This window comes from Phyllobates terribilis, unplaced genomic scaffold (genome assembly GCF_046119375.1).
Source record: "Phyllobates terribilis strain yellow unplaced genomic scaffold, ASM4611937v1 Scaffold_70__1_contigs__length_7381418, whole genome shotgun sequence".
Classification (NCBI taxonomy): domain Eukaryota; kingdom Metazoa; phylum Chordata; class Amphibia; order Anura; family Dendrobatidae; genus Phyllobates; species Phyllobates terribilis.
In genome coordinates this window covers 5,620,640-5,638,323 of record NW_027362830.1, presented here as the reverse complement: position 1 = coordinate 5,638,323, position 17,684 = coordinate 5,620,640, and positions in this window count along the sequence as shown.

Sequence of the window (17,684 nt, the reverse complement as noted above, 5' to 3'; positions counted from 1 at the left end):
CTATATCAGACCTGGCGCTGCCATCTCCTCGCAATCACTCCGGAATCAGACAGTGTAGGGAGAGCTGCTGCTGAGCTAGGGAGAGATTTGCTTGTTTCTAGTTAGTGTAGGTGTACCAAACTATATTAGAGACACATATCCATCTCAACAAACAGTCCTTCTGAGGACTAATCCATCTGCAGAGATATCAGGCAGGCAGTGTATATAGGCAGGCAGTGTATATAGCAGACTGCAGTGCACATAGCACAATAGGCTCCAGTTCTGTCTGCTGCTGCTGTTAGATATTTCTAGAAATAGGCCCAGGTCTCAGGGGCCAGGAATAATTTTTTTTGGATCTTAATCCTTATTATTTGCTTAAAAAAAGCAATCCAGAGAACACCGTTGTTCTGCGCAATTTGCTTGTTGGCACTGCAGAATACAGCCAGGTCCTTTCCATACTACAGCGCTAAAAATACAGCTATTTAAAACTGTGGTTTGTCCGTCACACGGATCACATAGAAGTTTGCTCCAAATTCAGTCATTTGTAGTGAATGTGGAAGATATTGTCTTCCATTTAAAATGGACGTGATGGTGATGGTGCATGCAGAGGCCGAGGCCAATGGCAAGCTGAAATTGTGCCACAACAAACACCCACATCTTCTCGCTCAACCTTCCTGTCCCAATTAATAGGGGACAGCAGAACACCACTATTGAACACAGAGCAGTGTGAAAAGGTTATTGGTTGGATAGCAGATAATGCTTCCAGTCACTTAGCCACCACCACCACCACATCTTCCACACGGTCAAGTCTCAGTAGCCGTGAGTCTGGACCGCATATTCCTCACCCTAAACGTCCTTTCTCCCACCATGCAGAGTGCCCAGAGACAACTGATCCCACACTTGGACACTCCAAAGAGCTATAACTTTTCCATTTATAGATTTGGGCCTCTCGCCTGGTCCACTTGAAGTGGGACAAGAGGAGATCGCATGTAGCAATGCCCAAATATTTGAGCAGCCACGGTCACACGAAGGCGATGGGGGGAAAGTGTCACAAGAGGTGGACAATGATGAGACACAAATGCCAGAAAGTCAGGAGGAGGACCAGGGTGCGGAAGTGGAAGATGAGATGGTGGATGATATAGTAACTGACCCAACCTGGCAGGAGGACATGCAGAGCGAGGAGAGCAGCACACAGGGGGTGGGAGGCAGAGCACCCCAACAGGCAGGAAGAAGCAGTGTGGTGGCCGCAGACAGAATGTTGGCAACCGTTCCCCGTAACACCAACACAAAGGAAGTTGCCAGTACAGCTGTTGGGTCTTTCCGAGTCTGGTTGTTTTTTAAAGACTCTGCCGATAACCCCAAAAATGCCTTTTGCACCACCTGCCAGGCCAGAATCAGCAGAGGTGGCAAAATGACCAGCCTGATCAGGCACATGGCAGCAAAGCACCCGACTTTGTGTGCCGAACCACAGGGTCCAGGAACAGTGTCTGCGGGTGGTACCACTGCTTCTTCCACTGTTGTGCATGCAAGCCAATCCCCTGTCCATGGTGCATGCGAAGATGCCTCCTGCCCTGCACCTGTCATTGCACACTCAAGTAGCAGCATGAGGAAGCATGTCCATGTCCTTGTCCCAGCGCAGCGTTCAGTTGTCCATACCCCAGTCCTTGGAACGCAAGCGCAAATACGCAGCCAATGCCCTACTGGCCACACTACTAAATTCACACATTTCGCGACTGCTTGTGCTCGAAATGTTGCCTTGTAGGCTCATGGAGACGGAAGTATTCCGCAACCTGATGGCGGTGGCCGGTACTTGGTCCCCAGCCGCCACTATTTCTCCCGGTGTGCCGTCTTCACATTACACAAGCACGTGTCCCAAAACATTAGCTGTGCCCTCAACAATGCAGTTACCAGGAAAGTCCACCTAACCACGGACACGTGGACAAGTGCTTGTGGGCAGGGACGGTACATCTCGCTGACGGCACACTGGGTTAACATAGTGGAAGCCGGGACCCAGTCGGACCTTGGGACTGAACACGTCCTCCTGACGCCAAGGATCGCAGGCCCTAGGTCAATCAGGGTTGCCCCCACAATCTACAGCTCCTGCACCTCATCCTCCTCAGCCTCCTCTTCAGCCTCCATCTTCGAAATGATCACATCTGTCACAAGCTGGAAGCACTGCAGCACTGCCTCGGCCAAGCGGTAACAGGCTGTGTTGAAGCTAATATGCTTAGGTGACAAATCGCACAATGCTGAAGAGTTGTGGACAGCTCTGAAAGAGCAGGCAGATCTGTGGCTCACACCGCTGAACCTACAACCAGGCATGGTCGTGTCTGACAATGGTGGAAACCTGGTGGTGGCTCTGAGGTGAGGCGAGCTCACACACATACCATGCCTGGCCCATGTGTTTAACCTCGTGATTCAGCGATTTCGCAAATCCTACCCATGCTGCCGGATCTGCTTGTTAAAGTACGCCGCCTGTGTGCCCATTTTAGAAAGTCATCTACAGCTTCCGCCGCCCTTGCCGTTTTTCAGCAGCATTTGCAGATTCCGGCTCACAGACTGGTGTGTGATCTCCTCACGTGTTGGAACTCTACACTGCAGATGTTGGGAAGGATTTGTGAGCAGAAGAGGGTAGTTGTTGAGTACCAGCATCAACAAGGCCATCTGTATTCAGTTCAGACTCCACACATAAGACCTCAGGAGTGGACATGGATGTCAGACATATGTGCCATCCATAGGAGGATTATAATGAGGGCAATTTGGGCTACAGCCCGGGGCTCCAGGGGGCCCGGGGCTCCGGGGGGGTCCATGGCCAGATTGCCCTCATTATAATATGTGCGGCACCGCGGCACATACCGGCAGTCAGAGGCGGGGGGCCCCGGACCGCTCCCCCAGCAGCAGCGCACGGCCGCTACTTCTTCTTCGGCCGGGCCAGCACTGCACCTGTTAACTTCCCTGTGTGCTGGCCCGGCTGCGTCACTGCTAGGAGACACGGCCCTGTGTGTGGCCGTGTCTGCTAGTGTGACGTCACGCAGTGCGCGCTGCACTGCTTCACCGGAGAGGAGCTGGAGGACTGGAGCCGAGCCGGGGGATGGTGAGTGCGTGTGTGTGTGTGAGTGAGTGTGTGTGTGTGTGTGTGTGTGAGTGATTGTGTGTGTGTGAGTGATTGTGTGTGTGTGTGTGTGTGTGCAGGCAGATATCATTGTGTGATGTCTGTTTATATGTATTTTTGTGTTTCAAATGTGTTTATGCGTGTATGTATATGTCTGTATATGTTTGTGTGTGTGCGTGCGGCCTCCCGCTGTGTATAGATGGCGCCGTGCGGCCTCCCGCTGTGTATAGATGGAGCCGTGCGGCCTCCTGCTGTGTATAGATGGTGCCGTGCTGCCTCCTGCTGTATATAGATGGCTACGTGTGGCCTCCTCCTGTGTATAGATGGCTACGTGCGGCCTCCTGCTGTGTATAGATGGAGCCGTGTGGCCTCCTGCTGTGTATAGATGGCTACGTGTGGCCTCCTGCTGTGTATAGATGGCTACGTGTGGCCTCCTGCTGTGTATACATGGCTATGTGCGGCCTCCTGCTGTGTATAGATGGCGCCGTGCGGCCTCCTGCTGTGTATAGATGGCTACATGCAGCCTCCTGCTGTATATAGATGGCTACGTGCGGCCTCCTGCTGTGTATAGATGGCACCGTGCGGCCTCCTGCTGTGTATAGATGGCTACTTGTGCTCAATATTAAGCCATACAATTAATGTAAGGCTATGTGCCCACGATGCAGAAATGCTCCGGATTTTTTTTGAGCGTTTCTGCATCTCCCTGGCAGAAAAAACGCATGCGGATTGTACATGCGGATTGTACATGCGGATTGTACATGCGGATTGTACATGCGTTTTTCCTGCCAGGGACATGCAGAAGTGAAGCTTTCTTCACATGCATTTCCGCATGCGGGTTGACAAGCGCTTTCCAAGCGATTTTAGCATCACTTGGAAAAGTGCTTGACAACTTGGTCACACTATATAAATACATCCAAACGGCATGGATTTATATAGTGTGACAGTCAAAGAATGGTAAAAATAAAAAATAAATATATACTTACCTTCTGATGGCCTGCCGACGTCAGCAGTCAAGTGACCCGTCACATGACTAAATGACCCGTCACATGACTAAATGACGTCACCACAGGTCCTTTAGTATACCGCGAGCTGCCGGCAAGCCAGGACGCATCGGATAAAGACACCGGGGGCCATTAGAAGGTAAGTATAATATTTATTTTTTATTTTATTCTTTTTTTACAGGTTCTATGGTACCCGGGTCTGGAGGAGAGTCTCCTATCCTCCACACCCGGGTACCATCCGCACATAGAAACGCATGGATTCTGCATGTACAGATGCAGTGATGCGGATTCCATGCGTTCCAATGCAAGTCAATGGCGGCAAAAACGCAGCGCTTCCGCAAAATAATTGGTAATGCTGCGGATTTTTCTGCAATGATAATCCGCAGCCGAAATTTCTGCAGCATGTGCACAGCACATGCGGATTATCTTTGGGGAACATGGCAGACCTTCTACCAAGCGTTTTTTAAGTGTTTCTGCAACGGATTTGCCGCTGCGGAAACACTTAAAAAACGCATAGTGGGCACACAGCCTAAAAAAAAATTATTATAATTAATATTGTGCCAAATTAATTTCACTATCACATGATCTATCACAGGGGATCATGTGACATGTGATACATCAGGTGTGTGGTGGGGGGGGGCCCGCGCCTTCTAAACTGCCCGGGGCCCATGCTACTCTTCATCCACCCCTGCATACAGGTGATTACACACAGCCCATCCTCATCTCATCCCAACATGGATTGGGTGACAATGAGGAAGAGGAGGAGGAGGAGGAAGAACAGGATCTAGTTTCATGCGCTATAGACGGTACTACCTACACAACTGTCATACCATCACGGAAGTCTTGCCTGTTAGCAGTCTGGCACGCTTGGCTGAGTTTATGTTACGCTGCCTTTCCCAAGACCCTCGTGTTCTCAAAATTTTGGGTGACAGTCATTACTGGTTGGTGACACTTGTAGACCCCCGCTACAAGGAGAACATTATATCTCTTATTCCTGAGGCGTACAGGTCTACAAAAATGGGGCAGTACCAGAAGGCCCTTGTTGCGGAAATATTAAAAAAATTCCCATCTGAAAACGCTGGCGGCAGAGGTCACAGTTCGTTGGACAACCAAGGACTACAGGCGAGAGAGACACAACTCCAATTCAGCAGAGGCAGGGGAACACTGTCAAAGTTCTGGGAGAATTTTCTCAGACCCTCCCATCGCACAGGTCCTGAGACGCGGGGTACTCTCACAAGGAGTGCAAAGTTTGAGAAGATGCTGAGGGAGTACCTTGCTGACCATACCAACACCCTCCGTGATTCCTGTGTGCCTTATAATTATTGGGTATCTAAGCTGGATACGTGGAATGAACTGGCTCTCTATGCCTTGGAGGTCCTGGCCTGCCCTGCCGCCAGCGTTTTATCAGAGCGGGTTTTAGTGCCGCTGGGGGAATTATAACTGATAAGCGCATCCGCCTGTCAACTGAAAATGCTGACTGGCTGACTCTTATAAAATGAACAAGGGCTGGATTGGGCCAGACTTCTCAACACCACCGAATGATCGCAACATAACATAAACTCAAATCCAGTGTCTTTTTTTGGGAGGTGTATTCTCATGCACCTTTTCACACCCACACATGGGTATACACTTCCTGATTTTGGCTATTTGCTCTTCTCCTCCTCCTTCTCCTCATCCTCCACCACCATATCACCAGGGTGACCGTGGTCCGTGATGCAGCACCCACATCATTTTTTTAAAGGGTGTTTATGATGGCCGTAAAAAAAATTTTTTATACAGTATGTTCATATATAACCCCCAGGGGTAAATATTTGTCAGCCCATACACTTAGTCCATGGGCATTACAAGTATAGGAGACTTTTTTTATGAGGCCATCTATGTCTCTTCCAAGGGGCATTGGAGTGCCTCCCAATTTTTTTTTTTAGTCATTGCATTCACTGCATAGGCCAAAACTATGGGAGACCCTCTTCATAATACTGGGAACATTTTTTCATGAGGCCCTCTACGTCTCTTCCAAGGGGCATTGGAGTGCCTCCGAATTTTTGGCAGCCCTTGCATTCAATGCATAGGCCAACACTATGGGAGACCCACTTCCTAATAATGGGAACATTTTTTCATGAGGCCCTCTACGTCTCTTCCAAGGGGCATTGGAGTTCCTCCAAATTTTTGGCAGCCGTTGCTTCACTGCATAGGCAAACAGTATGGGAGACCCTCTCTTTTCTAATGGGAATTTGTCGTTACTGTGGCCCTGTTCTATGGGTCTTTAAAATGTTAGTGGGGTTTTTTCCTAAATTTTGTCAGCCGTTGGACTCACTGCATACCCTATAACTGTATAGCAGACCCTCTCCTTTCTAATGGGAACATGTCGTACTCGTTACTGTGGCCCTGCTCTATGTGTCTTTAAATTGTTAGTGGGGTTTTTCCTAAATTCTGTCAGCCGTTGGACTCACTACATACCCTATAACTGTATAGCAGACCCTCTCCTTTCTAATGGGAACATGTTGTACTCGTTACTGTGGCCCTGCTATGTGTGTATTTAAATTGTTAGTGGAGTTTTTCCCAAATTTTGGCAGCCCTTTCATTCACAGCATGGGCATTACCACTATAGGAGACCCGCTCCTTTATAATGGGAACATTTTTTTTTACTGAGACCCTCCTCTATGTCTCTTCAAAGGGGTATTGGGTTGAGTCCGAATTTTTGGCAGCCCTTGCAGTCACTGCATACGCAATAACAATATAGGAGACTCACTCTTTAGTAATGGGAACAACAAAGCATAGCCGGCTGATGGCCCTATAAAAATAGGCTTTGTGACTTTCAGAGTCCCCCCATCATAAATGAAACAGGATGTGTCTGATGATGTGTCACACACCACATTGCCAGATAAGGTTGTACTGTATAATGTTAAAATGACATTTCCCGTTGAATGTATTTGTCTTAAAAAATAACGTAAAAAAAAAACAAAACAGTAGGATCTTTCTTTAGTATAAAAAACAGAGTCGGCAATGTAACCTCAATGTAATCACATTGTTCAGCTCCTGCACCTCTTCTTCCATCTCTGAAATGACCACATCAGTCACAAGCTGAAAGCACTGCAGCACTGCCTTGGCCAAGCGGCAACAGGCTGTGCTGAAGATAACATGCTTAATGCTTAGGTGACAAACCGCCCAGCGCTGTAGAGTTGTTGAAAGCTGCATCACAGCCGCCTGATCTGTGGCTTTCACCGCTGAACATACAGCCAAGCATGGTCGTATGTGACAATGGGCGGCACCTGGTGACGGAGAAATGACAGCCGGAGTAGATACGGTTTCCCTCTATGCCAGTCCTTTCACCGAGCTAAAGAATATGGCTGTGGTGAAATAAAACTCCCACTGCGAAGCTGTTTCAGATTGAAAAACATTGGGCCCACCAGAGGATTTGATTCTGGGGGCTCACCTTTCTCCCCCGCTCAAGAGCCCCATAGCAGCTGCAAAGTTAGCGCTATCATGAACTCTCCTTATGTAGAAGCCAGGGCACACCAGAGGATTCTCCCTGCCGAGAAGTAGTCCTGGCTAAGAAAAGTGTGTGGGAAGGTTCCCAGACACTCTATGGCTGCTTTTTTACTGAGGTGGAAACCCATGCAAACATGGGGAAAACATACAAAATCCTTGCAGATGTTGCTCTTGATGGAATTTGAATCCAGGATCCCAGCGCGACAAGGCTTCAGTGCTAACCACTGATCCAATGTGCTGCCGTTCACCCTCTGATATCCAACAGGCTGGAGAAACTTGCACCTACTGCCACTCTATCTTCAGCTCCTTTGTGAGAAACTAATGTATTTGGGCAGCCACTCAGTCTACCAAATAAAATTCCTGAGAAGGAAATTGGGGATGGCTTCGCTACTAGCACTGGGGACAGTGCTAATACCATGGCGTTGTACCATAGTTTACTGGAAATATTCCAGGCTAGTAGGAGGCAAGCAGATTCCCACAGAAAAGTACCAGCAGTAGTGTTCAGGGTCCCGCGCTTATAGAAGACGGAAACAATACCGGGAGAAATAGTGGCAGCTGGGGACCGAGTATGGACACCCGGCTGCCGCCATGAGGTTGTGGACAACTTACACCTCCACGAGCCTAAAAGGCCACATTTCAAGTGCAAGCAGCTGCCCAGAAATCTGGCAGTTTAGTTTTGCGGCCTGTGGGTGGGTGGCTGGCTGCATACTTGCGCTTGCATTCCAAGTAACAGAAAACTAAGCAGATGGTGGCCTCTATCATCATCATGGCCTCACCTCGGCACTAAGAACTCTCCTGAAGAAGCCAGGGCCCACCGGAGGAGTCTCCGGTTCTCTGGTGGGCCCGTCCAACCCTGCCGAGAAGCAGCCCTGGCTAAGAAAAGTGTGTGGGAAGGTTCCCGGACACTCTATGGCTGATTTTTTAATGTGGATTGGACGTGCTTATGCATTTTATTTCTCAAAACACATTACAGATCAGGCCATTGTCCAACTCTGTATTCAAGAAATTAAATGCGCAAAGAAAGATGTTTGTGTGTCGAAGCACCATCGACAAGTGCGAGCTGATGTTGGACGGATTGCTATTGCTTCTGCAACAAGCTGCATTAGAGGACTTCCTGGGAGAAATGACACCCAGACTAGATACGGTTTCCCTCTATGCCAGTCCTTTCACCAAGCTAAAGAATATGGCTGTGGTGAAATACAACTCTCACTGAGAAGCAGTGTCAGACTGAAAAACATTGGGCCCACCAGAGGATTTGATTCTGAGGGCCCACCTTTCTCCCCCGCTGAAGAGCCTCATAGCAGCTGCAAAGTTTGCGCCTATCATGAACTCTCCTGATGGAGAAGCCTGGGCCCACCCGAGGATTCTCCGGTGGGTCCGTCCAACCCTGCTGAGAAGTGGCCCTGGCTAAGGAAAGTGTGTGGGAAGGTTCCCGGACACTCTATGGCTGCATTTTTAATGTGGACTGGCTCCGTACCATCCCTGGCCACATTCACCTGTCCATGTGTTTGTGGTTAGGCGGTCCTTCCCAGTAAGTGCACTGGGGAGGGCACGGGTAATGTTGTGGGACCCGTGCTTGTGGAAGGCGGAGACGATACCGGGAGAAATCGTGGCGGCTGGGGATCAAGTATGGACACCCGGATGCCGCCGGCATGAGGTTGTGAAAAGCTTCCGCCTCCACGAGTCTAAAAGGCCACATTTCAAGTGAAAGCAGCTTTAGAGGACTTCCTGGGAGAAATGACAGCTGGAGTAGATATGGTTTCCCAAGTCCTTTCACCAAGCTAAAGAATATGGCGGTGGTGAAATACAACTCTCATCAAAAAAAGCTGTGGACTGGCTCCGTACTGTCCCTGGCCACATTTACTTGACCACGTGTTTGTGGTTAGGCGGTCCTTCCCAGTAAGTTCATTGGGGAGGGCACGGGTAATGTTGTAGGACCCGTGCTTGTGGAAGGCGGATACGACACCGGGACAAATAGTGGCAACTGGGGACCATGTATGAATACCCGGTCGCCGCCGCCATAAGATTGTGGACAGCTTCTGCCTCCACGAGTCTAAAAGGCCACATTTCAAGTGCAAGCAGCTGTCAAAAATTTGGCAGTATAGTATTGCAGCCTGTGGGTGGGTGGGTGGCTGGCTGCATATTTGCGCTTGCATTCCAAGGAGTGGGGTAGGGACAACTGAACGCTTCACTGGGACAACGGTGATTGTTGCAAGTCTGCAACGACAGGTGCATGGCGGGAGGCATCTTCGCATGCGTCAAGGATCACTTATGATGGGCACACTTTTAGGCAGTGACCTGGGAGTCAGAGATGCTTCCAGAGGTCTTCCTCATGCTGTTCCCATGTCTTTTCAGCACTGTATACATGTGTCTGATGATGTGTCACACACCACATGGCCAGATAAGGTTGTAAAATGTTAAAATGACATTTCCCGGTGAATGCATTTGTCTTGGTTTGAAGCAGTGCAAAAGTGGAAAAACGCATCAAAAACGCTACGTGTGAACATAGCCCTAGGTGTGGAGGAGTCTTTTTGGTTTTGGCTATTTATTTTGCCTTATATACAAGTCATTACCCTGGAAAGGATGTTCCCTAACATGTTGCCCAGGAAAATCCATTTTGGTTTTGTTTTTGTATGTTTTATTGTGAGTCCGTAAAAGTGGCGTAATACCTCTGACGACGTTGTTGACAGCAGTAACCTGGGAGTCAGAAATGGTTCCAGGGGTCTTCCCCATGCAGTTCTCATGTCATTTGAAAACTGTTCCCATCGATTTGGGCAATTTTTAGGCCCTCTGCAGACTGCCGGGGGTAGCTGCCTGAAAAATGCTTGAGTTTCCCATAAACTTACATTGGGCTCGTTGCTCAGGTCGAGCTCCCGAGTATTCCAATGTGCTCGACCCGAGCAACGAGCACCCGAGCATTTTAGTGCTCACCTATCACTAGTGATGATCATTACTAAATAATCCAGAGACACATGCATTTCCCGTCTTGTCTCTATGTGTCTCCTAGTTGGGTTTTGGATGTTTTTTTATACTCATTCCTATTTTTAAATTGCCTATTGTATATTTGTTTTTCACTTTTTGTATTTGCACTTTTTGTCTATGTGCCACTGTATAATTGTGTTTGCGTTTTCTTCTGGCAGCGATGTCGGTTCATTCTTTGATAATATGAGCTAATTATTTCACCGGTCTGCAATTTCTGAGAGTATTCAGGATGCGCCGACACACCGTCACGAAATCCATGCTGATTATGGTCTGTGGACACGTGTGATTAAATCAGCACACCGGTCTGTAATTATCAATGGAATTTAAGATGCACTAACACACTGTTCCAGAAGCTGTGACAAAGGACGACAGATCATTCGAAACGCGTAGCACTGTCCACCTACCCCCCACCCTTTCCTCATGGATGTCAGTTTCAACATGGACTAATTAAACGCATGTTTTTACTTGGAGCTGGATTACACGATTTCTTTAGCCATTCCTCATGTTTTGCTCAGAATGTTCTCCCGTTCTCCATTCATGAACCACACAGCTGATCGGCTTTACTTTTTTCTTGATTGTACATGTACGTCAGCACTACGTAATGACTTAATATTTGTACAGCCACACGCGCACTTTTCGAGTGTATTTTGTATATTAAAGGTTGTATTTATATTTATGGAGGCTTCATGTGTTCTCCTTATTGGAATGTCAAGATATTGGCTAATAATGGTAAAGGTATCATTTGTGTTCATTTCTGGTTCCTCTTATAACAGTGAATGATATCACCCGACGCTGGCACAGCTGTCAGGAAACGTATACAATGGAGCGTGCTAATAATGGGTCTGCAGCGTCCAGAAAGCATCCCTATATTTATATGGACTAGCTCAATGTCCTGGCCCCCATTATAGACCTATGTCCATACGTTATGGCTTGTCTAATCATTGTTAATGATTAGAAACATATTAAGTTATCTAATTTTACCCAACATCACATCCTTTTTGTCACTTGCAGAACTGAATCCAACTTACAGGACAGGGAGATGGCCTCGGAGTCAGATGACGCCCTGTTGGATCCCGTGGCCGATTCTGCTGAGGTGCAGGACCAGCAGCAGGGCAGTCATCGGATTCCGCAGCAACATCTGCGTCAGCACCATCAACTGCACCAGCCTCAGAGGAAGTGGAAGGACGCCGGAGCAGCAGCCCAACCCTTCGACTTGACAACTCCCCTGTTGCTGCTCCCATCCCACGAAGAGTTAGACGTAGGAGGGAGCTCCCCATTATCACCACTAGGCACGAGGTAGATAGTGGGGTATTAGATTATCTTGCCCGCACGGCGAATTATGATGGGGAGGAGGCGTTTACGTGGAGCCTAGGCATGGTATCTGAGCGATATCGACACATCTGTGCAGCTGCCTGCCAGGAATGCCTTCCACATTATTTTGGATGCTTGCATGTGACCTAATAATCTTCATGAGGTGTTTGACTGTCTGTAAAACTGCCATCGGTCAGACAGAAACCGTCTGCACTCGGCAGATGAGGACTATGAGGGTTCATCACAAAACCCATCACGCCTCAGCTCCCTACTTCCCAACCAACATCCCCTGTGGATCGACAACCACCCATTCAGTCAGAGCACATGAGTGGGCAAAGGAAAGAGGAGTGGGTTGATCCAGGAGCTCCAATGGCTGGATCCTTTGTTAGTGATAGGACACTACAATGGTCCAGGCATGGGCCTACTGGAGGAGAATATTATTATGCTCATGGAGGGCAATACCATCACCCCCAAGAGCCACACACACACAGACGTCCTTTCCCTTCAGGGTCATATAGCCCTCAATTCATGGCCCAAACGATTTCCACAGCACCAGCATCTTTGTCTGGAAACGTTTCTGCCTCCCAACAGAAGGCCTTCACCTATCATAATTTGTAATGTTAGGATTACGATGTTATAATTCTGAATGTTTTATTTCTTTATGCCAGATTGTTTGGATTCTAAAAATAAAAAAGGTGTACATATGACAAAATATGTATGCACTTATTTGTATATATATATTTTATTGAAGTTTTTGTTAACAAAAAAAGCCATGTTTTTCATTTTAAGAAAATAAAAAATACATGTTGCTAGTAAAGGGAGCAAAGAAACCCATATGTTGGATGTTTGACACATTATTGCACAAGGAAAGTTAAAAACAAAAAAACATAAACACATTATTAATTCAAGGAACAATAACTAGGGGATTCTGCCATGACGTCTCATCCTATTTAGTTAAGAAACAGGAGGCAAAAAGACCCCGAACCTTAATGACAGAAGACTGTCGTCATGTAGTCGGCACAAATGGATAAAGGAAGGGATTGGGCACATCCTGGACATCTTCAGGACCTGGACCATAACGACACTCATGCATGCGGGTAAAGTTGTGCAACAGCACACATGCCTTGATCCCGCCATTCACATTCTGTTCGCTAAGTTAGAGGACAGACTGGAGCACACGCCATTCAGCGCACAGGATGACAAAGGCACACTCAACCATTCTGCGAGCACGAGACAGCAAATAATTGACAACTTACCTCTGGTGATTGACAATTCCTGAAATTGTTGACTTGCCCAGGAGGAATTCCAAATGAAGGGCCACAAATGATACATCAGTAGATAGAAACCTATTGGATAGATGTAACAATGCATAATGAGATAGTGGAGGAGAATATTTTAACATAATCAATATCTAATAATAATGCTTAAAATATATCCATAATTAATTAATCGATAAAAAAAAACTCTTATTGATACTATATTAGACATTCTTAACCCCTTTACCCCCGAGGATGGTTTGCACGTTAATGACCAGGCCAATTTTTACAATTCTGACCACTGTCACTTTATGAGGTAATTACTCTGGAACGCTTCAACGGATCCCCCTGATTCTGAGATTGTTTCTTCGTGACATATTGTACTTCATGATTGTGGTAAAATTTCTTCGATATCACTTGCGTTTATTTGTGAAAAAAAAAGGAAATTTGGCGAAAATTTAGAAAATTTTGCAATTTTCAAAATTTAAATTTTTATGCCCTTAAATCAGAGAGATATGTCACACAAAATAGTTAATAAATAACATTTCCCACATGTCTACTTTACATCAGTACAATTTTGGAACAAAAATTTTTTTTTTGGTAGGGAGCTATAAGGGTTAAAGGTTGACCAGCGATTTCTCATTTTTACAACAAAATTTACAAAACCATTTTTTTTAAGGTACCATATCACACTTGAAGTCACTTTGAGAGGTCTTTATGACAGAAAATGCCCAAAAGTGACACCATTATAAAAACTTCACCCCTCAAGGTGCTCAAAACCACATTCAAGAAGTTTATTAACCCTTCACGTACTTCACACCAGTTAATTGAACATGAAGGGAAAAAATGAGCATTTAACTTTTTTTCACTAAAATTTTATTTTAGACCCCAATTTTTTATTTTCACAAGGGTACTAGAAAAAATTGGACCCCAAAAGTTGTTGTGCAATTTCTCCTGAGTACGCTGATACCTCATATGTGGGGGAAAGCCATTGTTTGGGCGCACGGCAGGGCTCGGAAGGGAAGGAGCGCCATTTGATGTTATCAATGCAAAACTTGCTGGAATTCACAGCGGACCCCATGTCGCGTTTGGAGAGCCCCACCGGCTATCAGCGGTGGATACCGCGCATCCAAGGCATTTACACCACTCCTATCGGCGCCTAAGGATTCCCTGCCAGGGACACTGCGCCTCCCACTCCTTCCTCCTCTCTTCCATTCTTTAGCAAGTGGTACACTGATGAAGGTCCAACTTGTGGACCGAAACGTATGATGTGGACTGCTAAAATAAATCAGAAAAAATTTCTAATTATTGGTGTGCCGAGGTTTTACTATTAATTCTACAGTTTTGGATCCTGCTCGTGCACCCTGGTCCAGTTGTGCTGCGTTTTTCACTTCAAACACTACACAACTGATGTATGACAACCTGACGAACACTACGTCAGCTGTGTAGTGTTCGTCAGGTTGTCATACGTCAGAAATTAATTTAATAGTCCATGAAAGTATGGTACCTTTTGAAGCAGTCTTTCATACACAGGCCAGGTTTGTCGGGGCAGGAGTCACATTCGTAAATGGTGTCCTTGCGTATTCCCCTTCGGTAACACACTCGGCACCTCTTTTGTGACTTACCTTTTTTTCCGCTGTGAGGGATCTGCCCTGGGAAACGCTGGCTCAGTACAATTCGAGATCCTTCAGTTCCAGAAGTAGTGGGGCCCGCTCCGTCACCACTGCCAAATATCAGGGCCTTGATAACTGTCTCCTGAAAGTGAAGATACGACGCAGAAGTCTGGCCTGCACATTGTGACCGAAGGAAAGCGTTGTGCATTGCCATCTGTACAAGGTGCACTGCCAGCTTTTTATACCATACCTTGGCCTTTCTCAAAGAACTGTATGGCTGGAGGACTTGATCAGAGAGATCAACTCCCCCCATGTACTTGTTGTACCCCACTACACAGTCTGGTTTGGTGACCTGTGTAGTGGAACCTCGTACAGTGCTGAGGGTGCTGCCATCACCATGTATGGTGGTCAAGAGAAGGACATCCCTCTTGTCCTTGTACTTGACCACCAACAGGTGGTCGCTACATTGGGCTCTGCTCTCACCCCTTCTGAGCAGCTGCCCAATTAGCGTCTTTGGGAGGCCTCTCTGATTTTTGCGGACAGTACCGCAAGCTGCGGTACGTCGCACAGAGAGGGACTTGAAGAGCGGGATACTTGTATAAAAGTTATCCACGTACAGGTGATAACCTTTATCCAGCAGTGGGTGCACCAAGTCCCACACAATTTTCCCACTCACTCCCAGAACAGGGGGGCATTCAGAGGGTTCAATCCGGGAGTCCTTCCCTTCATAAACTCTAAACTTGTGAGTGTACCCTGAGGTACTCTCACAAAGTTTATACAGCTTGATCCCGTACCTGACCCTCTTACTGGGCAGGTAATGCCGGAATACAAGCCCTTAAAATGAACTAGGGACTCATCAACGCAGATGTCCCTTTGGGGCACATACACTTCAGCAAACTTGTTGTTGAAGTGCTCGATGACCGGCCGAACTTTGAAAAGACGATCAAAGTTCGGGTCATCGCGTGCAGGACACCTTGCATTATCTTGGTAATGCAAGAATTTGTGGATGGCCTCAAAGCGTCTCTGGGTCATGGCCATTCGGAACACTGGAGTGTTATACAAAACGTCAATACTCCAGTATTGCCGAACCTCTGGTTTCTTCAGGATCCCCATATGAAGGACCAGGCCCCAAAACTTCATCATTTCTTCTGCGTCTACAGACCAGTTAGAAAATGATGAAGAGGGGTTTTGTTCCAAAAATTGATGAGCGTATAAATTAGTGTGGCCCACCATGACGTTTATAAAATCATCAGAGAAAAAGACTTTGAAAAAGTCTATTTCTGTGAGGCCGGTGGTGTCAAACTTGATTCCTGATAGCGCCACAAAATCAGGAATCAGCGGCTCATAATTATCGGGGGGCGAGGTCCACATGGGGTCAGCAGTGGGGGGCGCTGGATCATCTTCTCTCCTGCGACGACTGTGGGGCGGTCCAGCAGCACCTGAGGAGAAAGAGGAGGAGGAGGAAGAAGAGGAGGATGATGAGGCGTCGGAAAAGTAAAGAAGTGTGGGATCCTCGCCCTCGCTGTCAGTCTCAGTGTCGGAGGCAAGAATAGCGTATGCCTCCTCCGCTGAATAGCGAGTTTGGGATGAGCCGGCCATTTTTTTTTCTTGTGTATGTGGTGCGTGTGTGTCAGTACTTTATTTAGAGTGTATGTGTGTCAGTGTGCTTGTTGTGAACTTTTTTTTCTGAAAAAAAAGAGAAAAAAAGGAACTACTGTAGGTGGTGCAAACAGCGAGCACGAGTGCGGATCAGAGATCTGTGGTCACTGATCAGCGCTCGGCCGCTGCAGAAAGCAAAGAAAAAAAAATGGATAAAAGTCAAGCGATCAAGTACTGATCAAGTAATGATCAGCACTTGGTGGGAGAAAGGGGAATGGGAAGGGGGGAAGGAGGAGAGGGGAGAGAGGGGGATTGGGGTGGATGAGGACGGATCAAAAAATCCTACTTACAGTTGTCGTCTTTCAGATGTCTTCTGTAAGATGTCATCTTTCAAATGTCTTCTGTACGATGTCTTCTGGAGCAGGAGTGTCGATTGTGGTGTCACAGGCTTCTGTGGTACCGCAAGGCCCAGCACGATGCACAATCAGACAACGCGACCGCCCTCTAGAGAAGAAAAAAGGTTAGTTGAAAAAAAAAGGGTAAAGTAGCGAGCACGATTGCTGATCGGTGTTTTGTGTCACCGATCAACTCTCGGCGGCTGCTTGATGCACACACGGAGGTGGTCCAAAGTGGGGAGGGGGGAGAATTGACAGGGACAAAAAAAAGTCCTGGAAAGCAGCGAGCACGGACGTTGATCAGTGACGTCACTGGTCAGCGCTCGGCCGCTGCAGGACGCACGAAAAAAAACAAACTGGGGGGAGGAGGATTGGGGGTAAAAGGAGGGGGGGAGAGGAGGAGGGGGGAGAGGGGTGGATGAGGGGAGAACAGAGATGGACTTACCAAAGTCTTCTCTGTTCTTCTTTCAGCAGCAGGATCAGCAGCAGGTTCTGGAAGAGGCTCTGGAGCAGGATCCGCAGCAGCAGGATAAGGAGCTGGAGACCCAGGACCCTGGAGACAGCAGCAGGACGCCGGAGCAGGAGATCCAGGACCCTGGAGACCGCAGCAGGACGCCGGAGCAGCAGCAGCGACTGGAGCAGGTAGGAGAAAAGCCTTGTAGTGTCTCAGAAGATTCTGTGGCACTACAAGGCCCAGCACAGAGAGATCAGTAGTGTGACCGCTCTATAGAAATCCTCACCAAGTGTGAGGATCTGCAGGGCGGTCACAGGGGGGGTGATAGGGTGGTGACAGGCAGGTCACAGGCCGGTCACCACCCGGTCACCTCCCGGTCAGGTACTCTGATTGGTGCGATCGATGATGACATCGATCGCACCAATCAAAGATGGCTGGGGCCTGGGCACGCACCACAGGGGGTCACAGGCAGGTGACAGACAGATCACAAGCC